Here is a 20,371-nt window from a genome sequence, read left to right on the forward strand (position 1 = left end):
GTGACCAGCCCACATTTTTGGGCTGGTGTAGAAACGGCTTATGTCGGAAGTCTGATGCTTGCTTCTGTAATGAATTTTGGTAACAGGCACTGGTCAGTTCTGGATCATATTATACTGTGCTCCACAGTCACAAGTATTCAGCTGTACTGATTTTTCCAATTGTTAATGATGGAGGAATCTTTTGTGATATACCTACAGTGTGCCTTCGCATTGCCCCCAAATGGCACGTTTTTGTTTTCTCACTGAGTTTCATCTCATCACTCAGATCCCTCTCAGGTCAGGCCCAGATTCCTCTGCAGTTCAGCCTGATGCAAAGAGGCCCCTGATCTTTTTCTGCAGCCGTTACTCCTTTCCCAAACTCATTGCAGATGAGGGGTTTCTCTAAATGGTAGGGCCTCTGTTGGGCCATGGAGGCTGATGTGAATATGTATGGCAACATTCAGGGGCACTGGGAGTCACGGGAATTACATTTATGGTGGGACTCACTGAATAGAGGAAATCCTTTCACTTTCACATCCTTTTTTTCCTCAGAAGCCATGTGTACATAACACCACAGCAGCAAGATCTCATACTAGTTTTTTATTATTATTATTTTAAATGATATTTGGCAAGGTTCTTCGTCGTGGTCTCTATGCATCACACTATAGGCTTTGCGCGTGCGCCAAGCCTCTGCCTCGGAAAGGTTTGTAGCTGAGAAAACGTTATTTAGGCGGGAACCCCTCCCCCACCATCCACTGCGCATGTACCGTGTGTTCCTGCCTTCCCCTCAGTTCCTTTGTGACCACCTTACCTAGCGCCTCGTCGAAAGGTTCCTCCTCGCTCTTGTAGCCGTAGCTGAGTTTTTCCTCTATCTCTTTATCTCTCTCTTCAATTTTTCTTCTCTTCTCTTCTCTCTCTTTAAAAAACAAACAACAAAAAAGTGTTTAATTCTCTTACTCTATATCTACCTTTTTCCTACTTTGTATGGCCCTTAAGGCCCCATTTCGCAAATGCGTCAGCTGTAGCAGTAAGCTACCAGTGGCAGATGGACATTCTCTGTGTCTCCTCTGTTTAGGCGACACTCATATAGTAGAAACATGCCACCATTGTCAGGCTTTCTCTAAACAAACCAGGCGCCATTGCTCAGACCGCCTCAAAGCAGAACTTTGGAAACAAACTCTCCAACCCGCGAATATGGCTTCTCCTACTTCCTCAATACTGAAGGCGTCGACATCGACTGCTCTGTCGATACCGACATCGCTCCCGCCTCTGGCAGCGACCCCTCGCTCACTAGCTGTGTCCACAGCAAAGAAGCTTTCAAAGAAGGCAAAGTCTCCTACAGAACCCCAAACTAAGAAAAAGAAGAAGTCATCACAATCAAGGACAACGTTGGCTGCGCCACGATTACCACCAGTAACAGAGAGTTCAAACCTGGCAAGACGCCCGACCATTGAACTTCTCTCTACTACATCTGAGGGCGAGATAAGGGATCCTCTGTCTCCAGCAGAACCCCCTCCGCCATCTCCTACCTCTCAACATGACGTTCCAATAGAGACATTACCTTATGTCCCTGCAGTGGAGCGTACCCAATCTCAACGTTCCCCGTCTCGACACCAGATATGGTCCGACGATCTTGTACCTTTACAAAGGGAACATGATCCATACTACAGAGATCGATACTCTCCCAGATCGACATCCCATCAGCGCTCTCCACCTCGCTACAGAGAACATTACAGCCGCTACTACCGCGCACCACGTCGTAGCCGCTCAAGATCTCCTCATGACTGGGATAGATACTCCGACTACTACTACCCACATTCCTATCGAGACTACTCTCCTCACTATTCAAGAGATAGATACCGAGACACCTATGTCAACGCACACCATCATTATATCCAAGACCAAGTACAACAGGATAAACAACTTCCTCCTGTTCCACCACGTTCAACATCATTGCTTCCTTCCTCCCAACAACTTATCTCAGCCTGGCTGCTTCATCGTCGTTTGAAACTTAACATGGCAAAGACTGAATTGCTTGTTTTTCCTCCTAAACCTTCTCCTCACCTCTCATTCTCTCTTACTGTCAACGATGTCACGCTTACTCCGGTCAAGGAAGCTCGTAGTCTTGGCTTTATATTTGACTCCTCGCTCTCCTTTACTCCTCACATTGAGGCAGTAGCTAAATCCTGTCGTTTCTTCCTATATAATATTGCCAGGATTCGACCATTTTTGTCTGTCTCTTCTGCCAAGACTCTCGTTCACGCACTGGTTATCTCTCGGCTGGACTACTGCAACCTTCTTCTCTCTGGCCTTCCTTCGTCTCACATCAGTCCGCTGGTCTCTGTCCACCACTCTGCCGCTAAGATCATCTTCCTGGCCCGCCGCTCTGACCATGTCACTCCACTTCTGAAATCTCTTCATTGGCTTCCAATTCACTCCAGAATCCAATATAAACTTCTCCTGCTGACCTTCAATGCTCTTCACGGTCTAGCTCCTGCCTATCTCTCCTCTCTCATCTCACACTACCGCCCCGCTCGGGCTCTCCGCTCCTCTGATGCCATGCTTCTCGCCTGCCCAAGGACCTCCACTTCCCTTACTCGGCTTCGTCCTTTTTCTTCTGCTGCCCCTTACGCCTGGAACGCTCTTCCAGAACACTTGAGAACTACAAACTCAATCACTGCTTTTAAAACTCAGCTAAAAACTTTTCTTTTCCCTATAGCCTTCAAATATTGAGTTTGTTCTGACTCTATACTGTTAGCTTTACCCTACCCGGTGCCTGTTTACACTTCCCTGTGCCTGTTTGCATTCTCCTTCCCTCTTTATTGTTTACTACAACTTATTAGATTGTAAGCCTATGCGGCAGGGTCTTGCTATGTACTGTGTTATCTGTACAGCACCATGTACATTGATGGTGCTATATAAATAAATAATAATAATAATAATAATAATTATCCAGGCTCCGGTCGCCACAACATCGAGACCTCCACTTCAACCCTCCGTAGACGATTATGACTGATTCTGCATCCACGTCTACATCCCCCCCATCTTATGCCCTCTCCAGAGGATGCAGTCGGCACCAAAGATCACCCATCCCCCTCGGAGGAGATGGGATCTTTCGCCGAACAAATTCTCCATATGGCTACCGCCTTAGGGGTCGATGCCCAACAACAACAGGAACAAATACAAGATCCCTTCTTCGATGCTGTTTTTCCAGAATCATCAGCTCCAGTTGAAATTCCTTTCTCGCCTATTCTGCTCCAAACAATAAAACAAACCTGGACCTCTCCCTCACTGATGGCTCCAACTTCACGTAAGTTAGAATCTATGTATAAAGTACAAACAAAGGATGTGGAATTCTTATTCTCTCATCCAAAACCTAATTCAATCATCGTGGAGTCTTCCCACTCCAGATCTCAAAAGACCCACGCCGCCCCAGTAGAAAAAGAGGGACGTCGTTTAGATTTTATAGGCCGCCGCGCTTACTCAGCCGCAGCCCTGGGCCTCAGGGTTACCAATTATCAAGCGTTAATGTCCCGCTACCAACTTTTCTTATGGGATAAAATGGGGTCGCTTTGCAACTATCTACCGGAAGATCAAAGAGAGCTCGCTCGTGCCTTTCAAGCTCAAGCCTCTCGACTATCTAAGCTCCAGATCAACTCTACCCGCCACCAAACAGACTGTTACTCTAAGTTGATGACTGGCTCCATCGCTCTGAGACGCCACACTTGGCTTCGTTCCGCCACCCTCACTCCCGAGACACGCTCTCGTATTGAAGATCTCCCCTTCGATGCCGAGGGACTTTTCAATTCTAAAACCGATGAGCAGTTAGACACCGTTCAAAAGGCAAGGAACACCGCAAAGAAAATGGGCTTAGCCCCTCAACAACAACAACATCAGTCCCAAAGACTGCGACATTGGTTTCAACTACAACAACAATACCCTCAACGGTACCCCTTCGATAGGCTCCAAAAACCTCAACCATCTCAACAAACCCAAAGGAAGACAACTAACCCTTAACTAAACTTAAAACTTGATGTTGTGCAGACTTCTACTGTTACTTTCTACTGTTAGTTTTTCCCTACCCTGTGCCTGCTTACCCTTCCCTGTACCTGTTGGCATTCTCTTCCCCTCCTTATTGTTTTACTATGATTTTATTAGATTGTAAGCCTATGCGGCAGAGTCTTGCTATTTACTGTTTTACTCTGTACAGCACCATGTACATTGATGGTGCTATATAAATAAATAATAATAATAATAATAATAACCCATCACCAAAATTCCGACCACAAAGAAAACCCGATACTTTCTCTAAACGTCGTCTTTGACGCCATACTCCCTCAGTCTCACAATTTTCAAGACCGTCTTGCCTTTTATTTCCACGCATGGGAACGCATCACTTCGGATTCATGGGTCTTAAACATCATCCTCACAGGATACCGTATCGAATTCGAAACACTTCCTCCCCTTGGTATCGTAAAACGTACCACTCCATCAAAAATACTATTTCAAGAAACCCTTGCCCTCCTACACAAAGGTGCAATCAAAGAAGTCCCCACCAACCACCACACAGAGGGTTTTTTCTCCCGGTACTTCACAGTACCCAAGAGAGACGGGGGCCTCCAACCCATCTTGGACTTAAGAGGCATCAACCACTTCATTCGGCCCAAGAAATTCAAGATGACTACCTTACAGTCAATCCTCCAACTACTAAGAAGACACGTGTGGTTTGCGGTAATCGATCTCAAAGATGCGTATTTTCATATCACCATCAACAAATCTTACCGCCGCTTTCTACGCTTCGCCATAGGAGACAACGTCTTCCAATTCCAAGTTCTCCCCTTCGGTCTCTCTACAGCCCCAAGGGTTTTTACCAAATGTATGGCGGTTGTATGTTCACACCTCCGTCTACAAGGTGTCGAGATATACCCTTATCTCGACAATTGGTTACTGGTTGCAGACTCCGATACCGTCCTCCACAACAACATTCTACGCACTCTCCACTTACTCAACACACTGGGCCTTTGTATCAACCAAGAAAAGTCTGTCCTACAACCCACCCAAGCCATACAATTCATGGGAGCCTACTTCCACTTATCTCGACAATTGGTTACTGGTTGCAGACTCCGATACCGTCCTTCACAACAACATTCTACGCACTCTCCACTTACTCAACACACTGGGCCTTTGTATCAACCAAGAAAAGTCTGTCCTACAACCCACCCAAGCCATACAATTCATAGGAGCCTACTTCCACTCACCGACAGTGAGAGCATACCTTCCATGAGATTGAGCGCTCCTTCTCCCACGCAACGTGCACCACCTGATGTCTACCCATCACTCCTCTGCACATACCATACAGCAACTATTAGGCCACATGGCTTCCACAGTTGCCATTGTCGAATGGGCCAGGTTCCATATGAGACCACTCCAATTGTGGTTCATACAACATTTCGACAGAAACCACAACGCAAAACATCACTTTATGACCCTCCCCCCCAATGTTGCTCTTTCCCTGCATTGGTGGACCGTCTTAAAACATCTATTACAAGGAATTCCATTCCATCAAACACCGCCTTCCAGAGTCCTCACCACAGACACCTCTACAGAAGGTTGGGGAGCCCACTGCGACACACTCCAAATCCAAGGCCACTGGTCTCCCCGAGAGTCAAAGCAACATATCAACTTTCTCGAACTCCAAGCTGTCAGAAAAGCCCTACTTGCCTTCGAAAATCACCTTTCTCACCACCATGTACAGATCCTTACGGACAATACAACCGTACTCTGGTATATAAACAAACAGGGAGGCACCCGCTCTCCCAAACTTGTCAATCTCACTCTTCAACTATTTCAATGGACTATCCCTCGAGGCATTCGTCTTACCGCTCTCCATATTGCGGGGACGGACAACAGCCTAGCAGATACTCTAAGCCGTCAATTCCACCTTCACCACGAATGGAAACTTTCGGATTCTGTACTAAACAACCTTTTCCGCATTTGGGGACAACCCTTCATCAACCTTTTCGCTTCCGAAGAAAACAAAGCCTGCCCGACTTACTGCTCAAGAGCAGGAGTCGGCACCGACTCTATGGGAGATGCGTTTCTCCACAATTGGCAAGGAACACTATTCTACATCTTCCCACCGTTCCCACTACTTCACAAAGTAGTGGCGAAGATAATACAAGACAACACAGACTGCATCTTAATTGCTCCTCGCTGGCCCAGACAAACTTGGTTTTCACCCCTTCTCACAGCATCGTTAGGGATATCTTACACCCTACCACAAATTCCAACTCTACTCTCATGCAACCACGGCCTAATTCACCACCCAGACATCCAAACCCTCCACCTCACAGCATGGAGAATTCAACCACGGAGGGACCATTGACTTCAACGCACCTTTCATCACAAATAAGAAGCGTTCTCTCAGCAGCCATAAAGCCGTCAACTAGACGCTCATATGATAAAAAAATGGGCTTATTTCTCCCAATTCACAGTAACCAACGCCTTTCAACCAGACTCCTGCTCCATTGAACACATTTTGACATTCCTACATCATCTCTATGACAAGGGCCTTAAATATTCCTCTATCAGAGTGTACCTCGCTGCCCTCTCCACATTCAGAGGAGAAATTGCTAACAGAACACTTTTCTCCACTCCTATTATCAAGAGGTTTCTGAAAGGTTTAAAAAACCTTATTCCACCCATCAAACCTATTACCCCAAGCTGGAGTCTCTCTGTAGTCCTCAACATACTTACCACAAAACCTTTTGAACCTCTCGCCACAGCTCCTCTCCACCTGTTAACATGGAAAACAGCCTTCTTAACAGCTATAGCATCGGGGTGTCGAGCAAGCGAACTTTGTGCCTTACGCATTGACCCACCCTTTACTATCTTTCATAAAGACAAGGTAGTCCTCTGACCAGACCTAGCCTTTCTACCCAAAATTGTTTCTGACTTCCATATCAACCAGCCTATCGTCCTACCTACCTTCTTCCCATCTCCATCCTCAGACTTGGAGAAAAGACTTCACTGTCTAGATGTACGCCGTTCTCTAGCGTTCTACAAAGACAGGACAAAACAGTTCAGGAAATCCCCAAGACTCTTTATTTGCTATGGGGGACAACAAAAAGGACAAAACGTATCTTCATAACGTTTTTCAGGATGGATAACGCATACCATCAAACTTGCATACCAGCTTTCCAGACTTGACCTCCCACAGGGAGTCAGGGCACATTCAACTAGAAGTCTAGCCACATCCACAGCATTCGCCAAGGGAATCCCTCTTATCGACATCTGCAAGGCGGCCACGTGGTCACGACCACTGACATTCGCCAGGCACTACAACGTCGATGTCAGATCTCACAGCGACTCCTCCTTCGGCAGAGCAGTCCTTTCAGCAGTTTTGCAGTGACACCGACCCACCACCGGTAAGTCATTAGCTTGGTACTCGCCCATAGTGTGATGCACAGAGACCACGACGAAGAAGAACAGGTTGCTTACCTGTAACCGTGGTTCTTCGAGTGGTCATCTGTGCAGTCACACAACCCCCCCACCGTCCCCTCTTCGGTGTCTCTGATACGGAAGAGTCCTGTTTTTCCTCTCTGTTCATATTTTGTCGCAAAGGAACTGAGGGGAAGGCGGGAACGCGCGGTACATGCGCAATGGATGGTGGGGGAGGGGTTCCCGCCTAAATAACGTTTTCTCAGCTACAAACCTTTCCGAGGCAGAGGCTTGGTGCACGCGCAAAGCCCATAGTGTGACTGCACAGATGACCACTCAAAGAACCACGGTTACAGGTAAGCAACCTGTTCTTTCTCCCCTTTACCTCTGCAGTTGCTTAATGTTCAGGCAAATGCGTGGTGAAATTGAGAGACCATGTCAATTTCACCACATTTGGGCCTAAAGCAAAACTCACTACTCCTTCAATTCCAGAAATTCTGCAGGTCCAGGAACTCAAGAATGACGGTATGTTAGCACAGGAATGACTGGGAATGATGGTAGTTGTAGTCCAAAATATCTGAAGGGCACCAGGTTGGGGGAGGCTGAATTACACTACAATTGCAAAAGATTCAATGTATCATCTCAAAACAGTACTTTAAAAATAGCGACAAGGATTTGTAGGGACAAGAGGGAACCAATAGGCAACAGTTTGAGAGAAAGATAAACTTACAGTCTCAGGAATAAATGAGAGAGCAAATATAGCCAATACCAGAGGAAAAGGCTCATGTGGAAGCTTCCTGAGAGGGTTGCGATAAAGGTGAGAGAGTTGGATCAAGGCTTAGTCATTCTTAGAATAATAGATCCATTGAAATCCATAGGACTTAAGCCAGTCCTGCCTAAAGTCCCATTGATTCCAGTGAGTCTACTCTAAGTATGACTGAGAGGCTGCCTATATGGCGGTGGGTTGCTGCCACGATAAGCAAACCCCCGTGCTTTTGCTGCTTCGGGGTGGCAGCAGCTAATTCCAACACTACAGCAAAAGCGTGGGGTTTCCGGCAGCTGTGCCTGCCCCATGCCCTCTGCACGGGTGGACAGTGACCAATCAGGGATTGTTATCCACCCAGCCATAGCTCTGCTGCAAGTCCGGAGCAGATGCACTGTACTTGCCTCACTCCAGAGAAAATGTGGGTGTAAATCCCTGACTTTTTTTCTTCACAGCTTTGTGACAAACCCCTGGGGTGGTTGTGGGGTGGCTGCTGCATCGTAGAATTGACGCAGCGCCACTGCGCACCCACCCCGGGGCTTTCCTTGCATATATACAGCCCCTGAGTCTGGATGCAACCGTAAAAGAAACTCCTTCATATGTGTAATTGCATCAATATACCAGGAAATTGTGTTGGTTATTCCTTTCTTTCCTCAGTACCAGGTGCAGTAATTTTTGTAATCACATGTGTTCTACCATGGTTCTCTTTCTTGACTACAATGCAAGTATCCAGTTTAATATTTGTTGACTATAAAGTATATATTAATTTGAAAATGAGCCCCAGTGGTATTAAATACACAGACATAACTGTGCAAGATGTTTAAAGAAGAGTCCAGTGGATTTTTGAAGTGTGTTCCGCTTTAGTACCTGAAATTAGGAATTGCAAAACAACTTTGAAGCCATTTAGCCTTGATGTCATTTTTAGAAGTCCTGCCAATATAAAATAATTTAATCTGATGAGCTCTTAATATATGGGGAATGGTGGAGTATCTTCTTTGCAGCTGTGTCAGCTTGCATAGAAATTAGTAGGGGACTGTATAAACAGAATAGAGACCGAGACTGGCAAAGTGTTGCTGTTGGCCTGGCCTCCTTATCAGACTCGTCACATATAGTATTATTTATATTGATCAAAACAAAACAACTGAGTAACAGTTTCATAGAAGAGAAATCTGGACACCTTGTTTGTTTTGCATCCGGATATTGGCTTTGAATCACATAAAAAGAAAGGATCCATTTAAGTACCCACTCAGAATTAAATTGCTGTGCTAGTACCACTATTGTTAACGGTTGAGAAAACACTTTCATTATAAGCTTCTCTTTTCAGATGCACATGGCTTTCTGAAAAATTATCCTTCAAGCTGAAATCTATCACAGTTATTCTCCGTCAAAAGGTGATTAGGCTTCTCTTTTTTTAAAAAATAAATAAAATAAAATTATAAATGTTGCTTAGTGATCTCTAGTTGGGACATTTTCTGCAGCATCATTTTGCTTACACTTCAGAAAAAAAAATAACTTGAATACATGAAAAACATCCTTCACGGCTAAAATAAATTCTTGGATAGCCTCCCCCCTTTCAGTTTAAGAGAAGTGTTAAAACGTTTCCATATACATTCATTTGTGCATCAGAAAACCCATAAATTGTAAATTTATTTATTAATTATTGCGTTTATATCCCGCCATTTTTCCTCCAAGGAATCCAAGGCGGCATAGATAATCTTCCTCCTCTCCATTTCATCCTCGCAACAACCCTGTGAGGTAGGTTGGGCTGGGAGTCTGTGACTAGCCCAAAGTCACTCAGTGGGTTTCCATGGCCGAGCGGGGACTAGAACCCGGATCTCCCAATTCCCAATCTGACACTTTAGCACCACAACTGCTTCCATTAGCTCCTAGCACTGCTAATAATTGCTGTTTTGCTGTAAACTATGAGCAGAATTGCAGTTTATTTATTTATTTATTTATTTATTTATTTATTTATTTATTACATTTCTATACTGCCCAATAGCTGGAGCTCTCTAGGCGGTTAAGAACATAAGAACTCAACTGGATCAGACCAAGGGCCTATATAGTCCAGCATTCTATTCCCAAAGTGGGTATCCAGATGCCCATGAGAAGACTACAAGCAATAGCACCCTCCCACTTGTGCTCTTCGGCAGCTGGTGTTCAGAGGCATAGGGCCAGGTCGCACGATACGATAGCTAATTAAACTCAGCTGGCAGGGGTTATTTGAGGGTTAAACAACCCTCGTGTAATCCTACAACACACTGTGGGTTATATGAGTGTTGTTTAACTCTCAACCCCTGCTGCCTGGGTTCATACTACATGACAACCCCCAATCAGGGACAGCATATTCATAATGGTGGCTGGCTTGCACCTTGAGGGTAAATTAACCTTCGATAGACTGTTGTGTTGTGCCAGCCAGGTCATACTGCCTCCGATATTGGAGGTATAGAGGTAATATATAGGTGTTATGTCTATTAGCCATTTATAGCAATATCCTGCATAGAATTGTCTAATCCCATTTTAAAGCTCATCTCTACACCTTTGGTTGTGAATTCCACAGTTTAACTATAAGCTGTTTGAAGAAATGCTTCCTTTTGTCTGTCCTGAATCTTGTACCATTCACAGCTATTAAGTCTCTTCCTATTTAATAGATTTGGGGGGAAATTTAAAAAAAGTTGGAAGAAGTGGTGGAAAAACACGGGAGGGTTACAAATTGAAGATGATGACATCTGGACCCACATAACATTATGCAAATATGGCACGAAGATTGCACAATAAACACTTTGTCTGGGAGCACCCTCAACCTCAATCTCCGGGCAGAATAGCAGGGATGATTGCATAAAAGATGGTTGCAATGGAGTCATTTCTCCACTAGTTTACCTTGGGGGCTGGATTGAAGGACAGTCCATACAATTTGAAGCTGGGGTGGGAAGTATTCTGAGGGACAGAGTTACATGGCTGCTTCCATTCACCCCTTCAAGTGAATGAAGTGGACAGGTACCTCCCTTAGGGGTCTGTAGGGGTGCGCTGTGCCTAGGGGTGCCAGTGGTTATGGCTTTACTCAAGCGGGGGGCGGGCACAATGTGTCCAGCCCCGACAGCTGTCTAAGTTTGCTTGAAGGTTTCACTGTATCAAACAAAGGCCTATTCAAACCCATGCAAAGCTGGGATCGTACGCTAGTATAGCATTGAAGCTCTTGAGCAGACACTACTGAGCCTGGGTCTTTCAGCAGTAATAAAGCACAGTGGGAAAGAAAAAGAAAGGAAAGGGAGCTCTAAAAGTCCCAAGCACCACTACAGGGCTCTTGTTCCAGGCTCTGAGACTAGGGCATTCCCATTAGGGGCTGGACATCCACCGTGGCATTGGTTGTGGGTACTTGTACTTCATAGTGTTGAAAAACGTGCGCAATGTGTTTCAATGTGACTCGTGCAATCTTCTCTTACACATTCCTTAAGCAACAGTGGCTGAGCCTGTCAGACTTGGTGGAAAGAATGTGTAGTGATGGCTTCATTAAACAGATGCCCAGTGAATAAACTCAGAAGTGACTTTTCAGACTCGGAGTATTATTGCTTCTACTCTCTCGTTCAAACCTAGGGAAATCGTAGACTTCTTATTTTGGGCTATCACATGGAGAGATGGCAAAATTCACCTTGCTCTTGTTGTTCATATAACTGTATTAAAAGTGTAATGGTTTTAAAACATTGTATTAATTCCGTAGTGATTTGTCTGCCAAAACATGAATTAATGTAATGTTTATATAGGGATGTATGTCCAAGCAAAACCCATGTTTGTCACAATTCTCCAAATCCCATTTCGGAGCTCATTCCATCTCTTGTCCATATAGATTGTGTCTTTGTTTGTTTTTTACTTTTTGCATGAACCACTGCCAAGATAAGCTGCTGTCAGGCAACCACTGCCAAGATAACCTGCTGTTGTTGCCACCACTGTCTGCAATTAAACACAGGTGGCAGCAATCAAGAAAATGAAAGTGGGCGTGTAGATTTATTTATTTATTTATTTATTGCATTTCTAATCCACCCAATAACCAATGTTCCTTGGGTGGACTACAACCAGTTAAAAAAACTAAAATGCAGTTAAAAATAAATTACAATACAGATATTTAAAAGAATATTAAACAGCCATAGTAACCTAGAACTAGGTTTCTAAAATTCTGAGGGGAAAGAGAGATCTTTCCTTGACATTGAAAAGACAACAATGTAGGTGCCAGGCAAACCTGTTTGGAGAGTTTATTCTATAGGTGGGTGCCATCACTGAGAAGGCCCACTCTCTTATAGCCATCTGTGTAGCTTCTTTTAGTGGGGCCAGGGCCTCTGAAGATGACCTAAGTGTCTGAGCAGGTACATTTTACCTCTCTTTTCATCTCCCCACTCCCAATTGGGCTGAAAGAACTTTTGGCTGAGTACTGTTTTCAAGGCAGCATAAGGGGATTAGACTTTTGCCTCTAGTGACTTTTACTTCATTTGATGCCCTACAAAGAATGTTAATCTAAATATGATCCATGTGGGTACTTTCTATTCTCTTTATGACTCTGCAGCATTCTTAGGTATTCTGGATACTTTTTTCTCATTTTGCTTCCCTACAGTTCAGCGGGTTATTTTAGGCTGAAGGATAGTGGCTTCTGAAAAGCCACTCATGTGACTGGGAATGTGAATCTGGCTTCTTACATCTAGATCCCTCATGAGCAACTGCATCAGTATGAATTGATGGTCTAGTAGGCAAAATTATGTCTACAGTTATGACATTATCTTACAGGTTTGAATTTAGCTGGTGGGCAGTGAGGGCAAAGTGAGTTTTAGTCCATGCATTTTTGATGCACACATCATATGGCAAATATCCACTTTTTGGTTTATTTGGCAGATTCTTCCTAGTGTATTATTCCTGCTCAGGTTTAATAAGAATTGAGAGGCTTGAATATGGAGGTGCATTTCAAGTTCAACAACAGCACAATCCTATACATGCCTACAGAGAAGTAAACCCTATTGATTTAAGTGGGACTTACTCCCAGGTAAGTGTGTAGAGCAGGGCTGGGAACCAGTAGCCCTCCAAGTGGTAAGGAACTACTGTTCACACCATACTTCACCACTGGCTGGGACTGATGGGAATTGGAATCCAACAACATCTGGAGGGCTGGAGGTACCCCAGGCATGATATATAGGATTGCTCCCTAAGTTTCTGTGAATATTGTTCATCTATGATAACATGGAATGAAGAATACCTATTTAAATTGGCATTGCAGGGACAATTAATAAGTATAGGTCCTCATTATGGGAAGTGTGGGAAAGAGTTGCTATGTTAGTCAAACATTTATCTTTGGTCTCCAGGGGAGGGTTCAACAATACTATATTTTGTAATTGTAAAATTATAGTAATTATCCAAAGGGGAGGATAAAAAAGAATATTATGTTTGCTTGTGAAGACTATTTTCTGCCTTCTGTGCAAAGCAGATAATTAAGATTTAGAAGAACCTAATTGTATGTGATTGAAAAGGTTTGAAACTCCTTTTACTAATATCCTAAAGTGGGGATACTTAAAGATCTTCATAATTCATTTCACATACATGAATTATTAATTAGAATATGGGAAATTTACATTAAAAGCTGCCACATTGTCTTCGCCTTTACAAAATCTATGTGAAGCCTGACGATTATATGCTCAACTTTTCTTGGCTTTCTGAAAAACACAGATATTTTGTACACATTGCCTACTGTTCTACATTTGGGTAAATCCCTTGGACATACTCTCATTTCATTGTGCACATGATACTTAATAGTCACGCAGGCTGTTAGTGGGTCACTGATCATGGATCCTTCCCTTTAAATATCTAGGGTGCTTCCAGATGATGCCTTGACCCATTCATGGAATTTTGCCTGGGGTTCCAGAAGACCTCATCCTCCACTTGTAACCCTCCCATGTTTTCTTATCACTTTCCTTATCTTTTTTCTTACCACATAAAGAGCCCCATCACTACTTTTTTTTTCTAGGTATGCAGCCGCAATTTCCACCTCCGTTTCATTAGCACATCAAGCGCTGGTCACTTTCACGTGCACACATTGTTGCACTATTTTGCCTTATTTACCTTTTAACCTGCGCCGGCTTGTCCTTCCTGGCATCGCCGCCCCAGCCCAGCCCTTTTCTTTCCCCCTCCAGTTCATTGGTTCTTGTGGTTGATGGGCATTCTGATGGACATGGGTGCTTTCCCCCTCTCACTCTGGTTTTGTTGTCTAAAGTTTAGCAATTTAGTGTTTCATCAGCTGGGCACCTTGTACAATGGGCAAAAAAAAAGACGGAAGTTAAAATGGTAATGAGAGTGGGGTTTGAGTCAAAGTCCATTCGACCAACTCGGCACGCTGGAGGAGAACCGCCCTTGCCCTCCTCTTTCATCAGCAAGACCGCCCTTGAACGCACACGTCCCCAAGAAGGAATGTTACGCGATATAGCGTGAGGATGGCAATACATGGGGACGGAAGGAGTGATTGGGAAAAAAACTGCACACTTTCCCCATCCCAGAAAGACACAGAAAATGGAGGGGAAGAGGCAAGATGACTGCAGGACAGAGATGTCATGTGAGGGTCACGGGACAAAATAGTAAACAAGGCAGGACAAAAGTGCAATAAAACACTAGTGTGATGGAGCTCAAAATCTGCTGAGAAGAAAAAGACAGAGTAGCTGTATAATACCGTTTAACTGATAGTGAGCCCCTGCCAAAGGAAGTGAGCCAGGTGGCTACTAGGAGGAGGGCTTTCTCCACTGTGGCACCCAGGCTGTGGAATGAGCTCCCCAGAGAGGTCCACCTGGTGCCTACAATGTACTCCTTTCGTCACCAGCTGAAGACCTTTTTATTCTTTCAGTATTTTAACACTTATTTTTTACATAAATTTAAATTTTACTGTTCTAACTCTGTATTTTAATCTTATATCAATTTTTGCTGCGTGGTTTTATCCTGGTTGTGCTTTTTATACTGTATTTTGTATTTGTGTTTTTAACCTGTTGGTTGTTTTCTTATGGTTTTAATTTTTGTGAACCGCCCAGAGAGCTTCGGCTATTGGGCAGTATAGAAATGTAGCAAATAAATAAATAGTGCTAGGAGCCCTCCATCTAGAAGCACCCCTAATCGAAGAATAGGCACAGCCAGAGGATGGAATGAGAGCTGGTGGAACAAATGCTCACTCCCTGCAACCTATTGAACCACTGCCTGGGTCCTTGCAGGACTGGCTCTACCATTAAGCAGAGCCAGGTAGCTGTCTCAGCCTGGCAGCTGATTTTGGGTGTCATGAAAAGGCAGCAAATGGTTATGTATTATTTATTACTAATTGTTAGTGGGAAAGGCACTTTTGGGATTTTCTGCTCAAGTGCCAAAATAACTAGACCAGTCTTAGGTACACTGCACCTCGCGGGAAGAGTGCGCCATTTGTTGTTCTGCCTCAGGCAGCAAAATGTCTGGGGTCAGCCCATGGGAGCACCCTGTTTTGGACCATGGTAGTGTTGTAATTCCCCCTTTTTTTCCTTTTTCTTTTTTGCAATAGTCTCTGGCTATTACAATAAGTGTGTGATGGGGCTACATCAGGAGAGAATCCTCTGAATCTGATGACTCAGGCAAAGCCATGTTTTCTGATCTGCAGGGTCCTGGGTTGTGGGGTTGGAGACACCTTGTCCAGGCTGCCCTCCAATTGAAGCAATGGGGCCGTCGAAACCATTGAACATGACAGCCTGTTTGTTTCTGGGCACAGTTTAGAGTGCTGATGATCACCTTGAAAAAGCTGTACATGATCTGGGCTTTGTGGGCCTGAGGGAATCACCCCTTCCTATCTGTTTTGACTCTGTTTGCAGAGTCAAACAGAGTCAATAGCCCAGCCTTTACAGAACTGAGGAGCATGGGGCATGGAGCTGCATCTTCTCTGGAGTGGAGTCAGGCTTTGGAACATTCTGCCACATGAAGCATACTTACCCAAATCTTTGCTGGTGTTTTGGCAGTTAGTTAAAAGCTGGATCTTTAGGAACTTGTTTTGTGCTGGCTGAAGACTATTAGATTTGGTTTTTCTTTGGGGCTGCTTTCTTTTGTGCCTCTTCATTTATTTATTTTAAATTGCGTTTGTTATTTTGATTTATACTTCATTTTGGTGGCAGAGAAGGCAGTAACCAACTTTTAAAATATACTTTAAAAACTTAATTAATAATAGATATTACCAACAGTAACACATCTAATATGGTCTTGGTGTTTATGATTCCTGTCTAGCATGTCATAGTTTGGATGATTATGCTGTAGTAAGTTCATTGATATTCAATCTGAAGTGTACAGAACTAAGAATCATTTCCTACCAGCTGCTACCCTGGCATATGCAAACTCAGCTCGCAGTAGTGTTTGGCCCTCCATCTGTGTTCCCAGAGCAAAGTCCCTCCTACAGACAGAAATAACATAGGGCATGTTTGTTGCTTACATTGGAATTATCAAAGCTTTAGACTGTGGTGTGGATTGCAGCACCAGAAACCAGTAATTGTGTGGTCCTAGACTTCAAATGTTGCAGCAGTCAATGTCAAGCCCAGCAAGTGATGATAAAAGATCCACACCTGCTGATCATCCAGCTGCCAGGGAGCATCTGATAGATGGATGTTATGGTGGCTCAACTATGACTGAATTCTTAAGGGTGTATTTGGTGTTCCTGTGCAAGCATGATTTTACATTTATTTATTTATTTATTTATTTTTCAACAACAACAACAACAACAACAAAAGAACATAATACATAAACATAAAATTGCCTTATTATCATATATTCAAACTTAAGCTATTAAACATATTCATACTCAACATAACAGTGCTCCCCCCCACCTCGGGATCTCATTCCTGTTTCCAAAAACTCATAGTTCCTTCTGTTGGTGGTTTCCCGCTTCCCTTAGAAAACACAAACTCTAGGAACGTTTTCCAGATTCCCTCAAAATCATTCGTTTTTTACTATACCTCTTTTCATTTTAATATTGCATGTCAATTTATCATTTATAGCAATGTCCCACACTTCTTTATACCATTCTTCAATACAATAATCTCCTTGAATCAGCATGATTTTGAATCTTCCTTTGCACCCTCTTCTCCCTATAGATAGGATGTATCAATTTGTTTGAAATTGCATCTATAAATTGAAAATGCATCTGTAAATCTGTAAATGCATTTGTAAATCTTCCTTTATACCCTCAGCTCCTTATACATAGGATGTACCCATTTGTTTGAAAATGCATTTCTAAAATGCATCTGTAAAGACAAGATTGTATTTCATTTTCCAGCTCCTGACTTCTCAATTAATGTATGAGTATTCATGTTTCATTACTTCTTTTCATAGTGAAACTGAAATTTTGAAAAGCCTAGAAACCATTTCCTGAATTAGCAACAATTGTGCTTGTTAATCTGGAATGTCTCGCTTCATCTCATTGCCCCAGTGGCTGATTTCAGACATTGTTGGCTTGTGTGTGTGTGTGTGCCTCATAGCAACATATAGCAAATCATCTCAACATTCAAATGGTATCGTCGACTGATTCATAGCTTTCAGACATCCTTCTAATATGATATCATTGGAGTTTGACATTGAAGGTGTCTCATGTATATACAAATATGAACAACCATGGCTGGCCATTGATGGTTACTAGGATGTTACAAGAGAAATGTGGGGAAACCTATGAATATTTTCCAGAATTTCTACTACAAATAAAACAAAAAACAAAATGGTGTTAATTCTGGACCATCTTGTTTATGGTGGTTGTCAGTACCATGAACACCATGGTATCTGAAAGAACCCTGCGCTCATTTTTTAAAAACTTAGGGTATCTTTGGGCTACCCATAAAATTATGAACCATTTTATATTTGACTAACTGATATACGCAGTGTTGCTTGGCCCCCCTAAGATATATGTCTGTGAGGTAATAATCTTAAAGTAGTAGGCCAGGGCTAGGCTTCTGAGTTAACTTTTACACGAATTACATTTGTTTCTTTTTTTCCTCTCTCACCCTCACGACAACCCCACAAGGTAGGTGCTAGGCCTGTGAGGTAACTTTAAAATGAATTCAATTCTTTTCTTTCTCTCTCTCTCTCTCTCTCACCCCTATGCCGGAGGAAAGGGGAGTGGGGGAGAGGCAGAGAGAGAAAGAGGTGATTGGCAACCGTGCTGGTCAATCGGCATTACAAATGCGTAACAGAATAAAAGATTATGCTTACACAGTCCAGCAAATGCCCACATCAGTGAGAGAGTTTGTGCCCACATGCTTCTCCTTTGGTTTGCATCAGTATGAGAGTCACTGTGCCCCCAGGTGCTGTTGCCTGCATCCTTAAGGGAAAGAAACTGACCATGCATGCTGATGCTGCCTGCCTAAGGAGAGAGACTGACCATTGTGACATCATGCTGATGCTGCCACCTGAAGGACAGAGCAGCATCAATGTGCTATCCCAGAAGTGGTCTCCAACTGCTCTCCATGCACACACATTGCTGGCTGCTACACTCATGAGAAAAGTGTTCTTTGGGTTTCTTAACTTTCTTTCTAACCCCTCTCCTCTCCTCAGACCAATAGGCCGGCAGGCAGGCCCACTAATACCTTTTAGGACATGAGAAGGCTGCCCTCTAATTCCGTCTGGCTGTCAGTGATAACATCTGTGCTATGTTTGCCTGGCAGTTCTTTCTCTAATGAATGGGTGCCACTAAAATGCTAGCAGCCATCGTTTGGGGATGAAGAAGCATCAGTGAGCCAACTTGGAGAAAGATTAAATTATTCTCATAAAGAACAATGGAAAACTAAAACTCTATTAAAAACATACGTTATTTTTAAATTAAAAATACAACACAATTTAATTTTTACTACTTATATAATCCTTTTATTTATTTTCTTTGTGTGTGGGTGTGGGTGTGGGTGGTTGGAGTAGATACATGAAAATACTGTCCCAGGATGTGCTATCTGATTAAAGCAGCAAGGCTATATAGATTGTGGGATATGAAATCCCCATGTGCAAGTCAAGATTCTATGAAGCTATTGTTTGACTTAACTTCAAGTCTGAGTACCAACCATGGAAAAGTTGGTAGAAATCCTTAGCAAAATATTCAGTAGATTAAAAACCAAACAATAGAGTGGACATAGCACAAAGTCACTGTAAACATAGGGACTTAAGAGACAAATTTATAGGATGAAATTACATAACATTCTAAATTATAATTAATATAGCTATTAGTGGAGACTTACTATTCCATTTTCTCCTTAGAATTAATAAACTCCTTTCCTTTTGATACTGCAACTGTTTTCATGTTTTTCTCCCCCGTGTCCAGATATTATGCCATGTAAACATATTCCAAAGGAGACATTTTCTCTAATACAACTTCTGTCATACTGGGAAGGAAAACTGAGTTGGCTGCCTAACTAGTCTCTGAAATATTTGGCTTGGCAAAGTCTGAATAATCAACTGCAATGAAAAGTGGAAGACACTGCTGATGAAATGGCAGGCATCAATCATTCCTCCTTTTAACATTTTTTTTTTAAAAAAAAGGGAATGAAAGAGAATTAGCATTTTGTTGTGAGTATCTGTCGATTTAGTGCTTAACAGTTGGCAGAAAAATGATTGCCAGATGGGTGGCTTGAAGTTTTAAGGACAGGAAAGGCTGTTTGGATATAATACTTTTGCCATACTCATAAGCATCTTACTTGAAATATGCTGCAGTAGGCTTTGAAAGCATACTGTGACAGGCAAAAAAAAAAGGGTTTTCCTGTTCAATTTCCCCCCTACATCTCATGTTTGGGATGTAATTTTGCCTTTCCATAGAAACACATCTAGGCAGGATCTACACTACTGCTTTACAATGGTATTGAAGTGCACTGATAACTGTTGGGGCCCATTGACACATACCATATACCATTTTCAAACTATTTTCATAATGTTATATCCTGCTAGGTATAGATATGGCCCTAGACATAGTTTCCTAAATCTTTCCATGGAGTAAAGCAATGGCAAAAATGGAGCTAAATTGCCCATATAACATGTTTACTTATTGGTGATTGCCGTTTTGGTTCTGTTGGTGTGTGAGTATCCAAAATGGATCAATGTTGGTAGGAACTCCTAAATCTCTATAGCAGGGTTGGAGAACCATGCCCCTCTAGGCAAGACCCCAACCTGCGGAGACTTTCAGTCTGACACACAGCCTCC

At 43.1% G+C, this 20,371-nt stretch overlaps 1 protein-coding gene and 1 long non-coding RNA gene across 2 annotated transcripts in view; one reads left to right on the plus strand and one right to left on the minus strand.

Moving 5' to 3' along the window:
- Positions 1–20,371, plus strand: part of PRKN (parkin RBR E3 ubiquitin protein ligase) — an 887,548-nt gene that overhangs the window by 210,674 nt on the left and 656,503 nt on the right. The window lies entirely within an intron of this gene.
- Positions 800–20,371, minus strand: part of LOC134397642 (uncharacterized) — a 48,012-nt gene continuing 28,440 nt past the window's right edge. The window contains exons 2-3 of the long non-coding RNA XR_010025375.1: positions 14,279–14,461; positions 800–895 (exon numbers count right to left, since the gene is read on the minus strand). This is a non-coding gene — a long non-coding RNA (uncharacterized LOC134397642). The remainder of the gene's footprint in view (positions 896–14,278; positions 14,462–20,371) is intronic.

The sequence above is a fragment of the Elgaria multicarinata genome, chromosome 4 (assembly GCF_023053635.1).
Source record: "Elgaria multicarinata webbii isolate HBS135686 ecotype San Diego chromosome 4, rElgMul1.1.pri, whole genome shotgun sequence".
Classification (NCBI taxonomy): Eukaryota; Metazoa; Chordata; class Lepidosauria; order Squamata; family Anguidae; genus Elgaria; species Elgaria multicarinata.